The following is a 7,595-nucleotide window of genomic DNA, read 5'->3' on the forward strand; positions in this document are numbered from 1 at the left end:
CTAGAGGAATAGAGGTAGACCCAACCAAGATCAAAGCAATTATGTCAATGCCACCGCCCAAGACTGAGAAACAGATTCGAGGATTTATTGGCCGATTGCAATACATAAGTAGGTTCATATCAAAATTAACGACAATATGTGAACCGATCTTCAAAAAACTCAAGAATAATGTACCCGTAATATGGGATGACGAGTGTCAAAAAGCCTTTGAAAAGATCAAAGCCTATCTCGCAAATCCTCCCGTATTAGCACCAGCACTCCCCAGAATACCTCTTAGGTTATATTTGACGGTTACCAAAGAGACAATGGGAGCTATGCTAGCACAAGAAGTAGAAGGCAAAGAGAATGCAATCTACTACCTAAGCAAGAAGATGCTCGAGTACGAAGCACGCTATACACCGCTCGAGAAGTTGTGCCTCGCCTTGGTGTGGGCCATAACCAAGTTAAGACATTACATGCTAGTGCATACCGTCTTTGTAGTCTCCCGATTAGATCCACTCAAGTAATCTACACTCAATGGACGCATATCAAGATGGATAGTCAATCTAGCCCAGTTTGATGTAAGGTTCATGCCACAAAAAGCTATCAAAGGATCCGTGGTGTCAGACTTTCTAGCAGATTTTCCAATAGAAGACTCGACGCCAATACAAGACAATGAATTTCTAGACGAAGACCTAATGGTTACTGAAGATGATACTTGGACCTTATACTTCGACAGAGCCTCAAACCAAAAGGGATGTGGCGTTGGAGTACTACTAATATCACCTAAAGAAGAGCACGTTCCAATCTCCATAAAGCTTGATTTCGACGTTACCAACAATGCTGCTGAATATGAAGCATGCGTGGTAGGCCTTGAAACAGCTTTGGCATTGGGAGTAAAAAATTTAAGGATATTCGGAGACTCTTCTTTAATTATCAATCAGATATCTAAAAGGTGGAAAGTAAGGAGCGAAAGTCTAGCCCCTTACCAAACCTATCCGGAAACTCTTACCGATCAATTAGACAAGGTAGAATATACATATCTACCTAGAGAGGAAAATCAATTTGCTGATGCCTTGGAAAGATTAGCCTCAATGGTTAGGATTCCCACGGATATCGAGCAAATGCCTCTAACTATAGAAAAAAGACACAAACCAGCATACATCCAGGCTATAGAAGACGACGAAGTAGTCCAAGGTGAAGAAGAAGAAGAAGAAGAAGAAGAAGAAGAAGAAGAAGAAGAAGAAGAAGAAGAAGAACCGTGGTACACGGACATACTCAATTATGTCACCAAAGGAGAATACCCTCCTCATGTTGACAAAAGAGCAAAACGAGCATTAAGGCTTTTGGCTTCCCAATATGTACTAATAGACAACGAGCTACATAAAAGGGTACCTGAGGGTCGAGCTCTCTTATGTGTAGGAAAGAAGGATGCACAAAGAGCAATGAGAATAGTCCATGAAGGAATCTGTGGCACTCATATAAATGGCAAAATGTTAGTTCAGAAAATAATGCGAGAAGGATATTATTGGACTACAATGAATAGGGATTGCCATCAATACGTAAAAAGATGCCCTAAATGCCAAATTTATGCCAATTTACAACATGTTCCTCCATCTTTACTCTACACCTACACATCGCCATGGCCATTCTCTACATGGGGAATTACAATCATAGGCAAAATCACTCCCCCAGGAACAGGAGGCCACGAATATATCTTAGTAGCAATCGATTACTTCACAAAGTGGGTCGAAGCGCAATCATACGCTAAACTCACTGCAAAACATGTAGCACTCTTTATCAAGAGAAATATTATTTGTCGATACGGAGTCCCACATGAAATGATAAGTGACAATGGAACTCACTTTCAAGATGAATGTGAAGAATTGCTACAAAAATACGGCATTCAACATCATCATTCTTCCCCTTATAGACCTCAAGCAAATGTAGCAGTCGAGGCGGCTAATAAAAAGCTAAAGACTATCATCGAGAAAATGACGGAGAATTATAAGGATTGGCCTGACAAACTTCACTTCGCATTGTGGGGTTACCGCAAGTCAATCCGTATATCAACAAGAAATACACCATTTTCCTTGGTATATGGAATGGATGCCGTACAACCTGTCGAACTAGAAATACCATCTCTACGCATTGCATTAGAGAGTAAACTTGATGAAGTTGAATGGACTAGGGCAAGATATGAAGAATTAATTCTACTCGATGAGAAACGACTAGAAGCTCTACATCACACTCAGTGTTATCAGACTCGTATGGCTAGGCATTTTAGTAAGAAGGTCATGAAAAGAAACATCAAAGTAGGAGACTTGGTCTTAAAAGCACTAAGGAAAAATGTTTTAGATCCAAGGGGTAAATTTAGACCTAATTGGTCTGGACCCTACATTGTCAAAACAATCCTGTCAGGAGGTGCAGCAAAACTAACTGATATGGATGGCAATGAGTTCTCGAACATGACAAATCTTGACCAACTTAAGAAATACTAACTGTAGACACCCATTTTTGTCTCCCCAAAACCAAACCCAGTGATGAGTACCTTTCACGTCGAATCATAATCGAATGAAACGAAAGTGTGGAAAGGTCTAGTGTTGCGGATAGTTTTAAATTCTTTTCTCTTCTCTCTGTTTTTGAAAACTTATTTTAAGAAAAATAGCCAATCCAGTTTGGTTGGTCCATGATATGGGTCCAATAGTAGTGTAATTAGATGGGGTTTGCAAAGACCTTTCCAACGATATATTATAAGCCCAATTCCGATGAATATTGAGGAAGTTATGTCCAATTTACTAAACTGGGCCCGGTTTGAGCTTTATGTACGGCCCAATGATCTAGGGGAGGGCCTAATATGATTTATCATTCCTAATGCAATTAGGAATGGTTTTAGTCTTCTGGATTCTTCTAGAAGGTTTTTTTCATTCCTAATTCAATTAGCATTGATAAATTGACTTTTTTTGACTTTTCAGAGTTTTAATCAAAATCAAATAGCATTTTTTTAGGAAATTATATTATTTTATCCTCCAGTACGGTAAACTTATCGGATTTTCGAAAACGCGTTGGAATCAGGCTTGGCGCCTAACCCCAGGCCTTGGCGCCTGGAACCAGGCCTGGCGCCTGGCGCTAGCCATTGGCGCCTGGCGCTAGTGGTGTTGCCTGGCGCCAGCTGGCCAGGGTTGGCGCCAGCTCTGTTTTCTAAGCGTCAGACTCTGTTTTGTTAATTTGTCTTTTTTGGCTGATTTTCTCTATAAATATCGTATTAAAAACTCCGTTTTCATTAACCATTAATCATCTACATCCATCATTCATCTACAATCAGTTTTAATTAGCATTCTCTTAATTATTCAATTCTTTCTTACCTTTGCTTATTTCATACAAAATTCCGCATTCGCAAGATCTAGAAACACCTAGCCATATTCGAAGTTGCCTTCGCCCTAGACGTGAAAAGTTTAATTTCTGAGGGTTTGGTCCCAAATCTCTCTTTCAATTATTTAATTTAGTTGTTTGATTATTATTTTCCTTGAAGTTACTAACGTGTGTATTTTGTTATTAGAAAGAGGTACGAAACATCAAAGTAAGTACTTTAATGATTTATTTATTTATTGATGTAGAAATCATGTTTATATTGTTATTATGATATTCCTAGTATCATGTCTAGGGTAAATTTAACGTTAAATATGATTGTTGTGATGCTTCCTATGTTCTTTCTAATATTTATGATTGTTAGTATCATGTTAGGGTTAAAGATTTGATTTTTATTGCTTAGTGACATGCTAGGGTTTGTTATTAATCTTGTTAGTATCATGCCTAGGATCTTGCTATTATTATTATGCTTTAATATTAACATGAACATGACTATGATTATAATTTTATTATTCATGATTTATTATTTATTATGTTGCTTGATTATATTTATTGTTATTGCTTGATCACATCCTTTATTCATGTTTAAAGGGAATTCGTACTTGTAATCACGCTTATATAAGATAATTAATATTCTTGTTAGGGTTAATTATGATTATAATTTCAAGTGATCGCCAATAATAGTTTATTTGTGCATTAAATTCAACCAAAATAGATTAAACAGGTTTAGGGTTAATCCTATTGATTGCATGTTAATTAAAAAGCGCACATGAATACGATCAGAATAAAGTAGAGGCCTATTATTAGGGCAGGTTCAATCTCTTTTAGGTTGGATTTGTACCTCCATCCCCGAACCCTTATTTGGTTCTAGACCTTATGGAGTTGACGATCTCTTGGATCGTTAAGGGGTGTAACCTTCCCCTCGTGAACGGTTTACAAGTTCCTTAAAAACTTGTTGGCGACTCTTTTGCTCTATCTTCTTCCCTTTTGGACGCCACCGTACTTTAGTGTATGATTACAGTGGGGTTCAAGCTAGTGGGATCAAAGCTTGAAATTATTCCCTACACTACCCATAATTACTTGAGTAGGATACTCAAGAGAGCTACGTTTGGCCTGATTCCTTAAGGTAGGATACGTAGGCAATCCTTTACGGGTGCGGCCACCTTATTTTTCGACATCCCCGTGTCCCAGAATTAATTAAAAATTCGACAGAAAATCGGCGAAATATCGGCGTCGTAGAGAAGAACCTGGCGCCAGCCAACAACCATCAGCGCCAGCCGATGAAATTGGCGCCTGGCGCCAGACTTCCATGGCAGGCGCCAATCGCAAATAAGCGGCGCCAATTTGAAATTCTGGGCAAATTTCGGTGTTTTTTCGGAAAACTTTCAACTTCCGTACTCGAAGGATTTCTTGAAAATTAATTTTTTTTTCGGTTTTCATTGCTTTAATAAAATAAATTTAAAGTAAATAATTTAATTAAAAGCAGAATTTCCATTAATAAAATAAAATTACATTATTGATGGAATTTGAATAAAGCTGAAATAAATTAACTTTAAATGTAAAATAAACTAAGTCTAATAAATTGAAGATTAAGCAATGCTCATATTCTTTCTTTTCTTTTTTTAGCCCTTTTTCAATTTTTGTCTGCTTCCTCTTCCTCATCTATAAATTTAGCTAGTAGGCATCCTTTAGAGGACCTACATTCAATCTTAGAGTAGATAGTCTCCCCTTCAGCTAGCACTCCATGCTTCTTTTCCACCCAAGATTTTTTATCTGTGGTGTCAGCTTTCCTTTTTCCTTTACCTTTGGTAGCACTTTTCTTCCTAGGCATTGCAGGTGTTTTGAATTCAACTCTTGCACCTAGGCGTTCCTTGGCAGGAATCACCCTGTCACCTAGACGACTCTTCACATCAGTTTTACCTTGAACTTTCTTTGAATCCTTCGTAGGCTTTTTCACCAACCACTTCTTCACATCATTGGCAAAGAAGGAGGAACCTTTTGGGTAATCACTTCCCATAAAGGCCTAGCACTCCAGTAAGCATCAAATCTGTCTATTTCTTGAGAAACAGGGTGCTCATAGGGAGGACGAAAATCCCCGGAAGGAATATTCTAAAGCAAGCCGTATTGTCTTTTTACCCTGCAGGGGTAATAATAAGTCACACGAGACAAACTTGGAAGACGGCAGAAAGGTTGCTTGTTGACACCAACCATCCTTTCTATTTTCCACCATGGGACGACCCACTTGATAGCAAATTTGCGAGATTCGAAGACCTTTCTCCACCCATGGCGCCCAATCTTAGGGAAGCGTTTCTTCCTCCTCACGAAGCAATTGGGAGTATACTTCTCAACATCGTCCGGAGGGCTAATTAATTCTAGCCTTTCCATTAGCCACATCTGTAAAAAAATTGCAATGCAATTAAATTATTATTACAATACAAAAATATATTTTTTGATATCTGCAATTAAAAATATTATTTTTCTACTTGTAATAAAATTGGAGAACCGCGAAAAGGTGCTTTTGGGTCCCTTTTCAATTCATCAAGACTAATCATAGTCTCTCCAACTATCAATGGCATTGGATTTCTCCCTGATTCAATTTGTTCTAAAACGGTGGTTATAATTGATTGGGCTTCATTATTTTTACCACTACTAAGAAAAAATTGATTAAGTATGCAAAATAAGAAAGCCCTTCTTCTATATATATGAAAAGATTCAGAAAGAGGTTTATCAAAATAATGGCGTGAAAATTCTTTCAAATTAACTATGTTGCCATCTACTATTTTTGATAAATCCCTTTCTTTTAAATTAAAGAAGCGCTCAAAATCCTTATAATAATATGCATCTACTCTAGGGATTACTATGAGGTCTATTGCAGGGAAGCCTAAAATAGCACCAAATTCTTCTGGCAAAGGGCTAATCTCATCATACCCTATTCTAAAGCAATGAGTATCAACATTCCAAAATTCTAGAGCGGTATGTATGAAATCTAAGTCAAGATCTACCCCTTTGATGCCATAAATTCCCCCCAAGTGAAACAAATCTAATTCTTTTCTTTCTCTAGCATTAAGAGATCGACACCGTTCATGAGTGTATCGGGTGAAAGTTTTGGTGACTAGAGATATGGTATTATTTTTCTAAAGCAAATAATTATTTTATTTGCTGGAATTATGAGAAGAATCGGCTGGGCAGGGGGCTATTTATACACAACTTGCGAGCAGTCTTAATCAGAATGAAATACTGAATCAGCGCCAATTGGCGTCAGACTTCGTAATTGGCGTTAGCCGCCTGTACTTGGCACCAAACGTCAAGTGTAGCGCCTGGCGCTACACACCATTGCGTGGCACCAGCTGGCGCCAAGTTGCCACGTCAGGCGCGCTTGCTTAAATCACGTTTTTACCTTAAACCTGAGTCGGCTAATGACTTTACGGCTCCGATTATCTTATCTAAACATCTTTTTATCCTTTTTTTTAAAATTAATTAAAATAGCTACTATATTAATTATATTATTCTTTTTTGGACTTTATTTAGATTAATTTCCAAGTTTTTTTTATACACCCGACATTTATTAGATTTTTTCCTTTTTATTTTTTCTTTTTGGGGGAGAGAGTCGGATACCCTCCATCAATAATATAAATGACGGAATTTTTGCGCAAAATTGTTTGTCACACTTCTCTTGCACACACAAACATACACATAATAATAACAAACAAAATAAACTTATAATAGCATAAATATACAAAATATGTCTAAAATATAGTGAGTCTAAGGCAAAGTTCTATAAAAAGTCAAAATAAAAAATCACAGGAACAAACTACGGCGCCGGAGGATGTATACCCATCATATCGTAAAATTGCGCCGTACGAGGAGTCACCTCTCCACCAACTCCAGCTCCAACTCCAGTCTCCGCAGGAGGAGGAAAACTCAATGTAGGTCCACTCCACCCAGAATCAACCTGAGGCTGAGGCTGCGGAACCTGCTGCGATGACGAGCCTACCTCGTACGTCCCACCACCTCTGAAAGCCGAGGTAGCCTCTCCCTCGCCTACCGGTGCAACATGAGCACCCTCAGAAGAAGATCCCGAGCCCTCTGCAACGTCAGCACGAGCAGCCTCAGAGCGACCGCCTCTACCTCTTGACGTAGTACGACGACGTCTCGAGCTAGACCTCGCCGGATCCCTCCGCACCTCAGGTCTCGTACGGGTGTGAGAAGCAATACACTAGTGGAAAAATCCTCATCCGTAACGGGCA

The sequence above is a fragment of the Chenopodium album genome, chromosome 1 (assembly GCF_948465745.1).
Source record: "Chenopodium album chromosome 1, dcCheAlbu1.1, whole genome shotgun sequence".
Lineage (NCBI taxonomy): Eukaryota > Viridiplantae > Streptophyta > Magnoliopsida > Caryophyllales > Amaranthaceae > Chenopodium > Chenopodium album.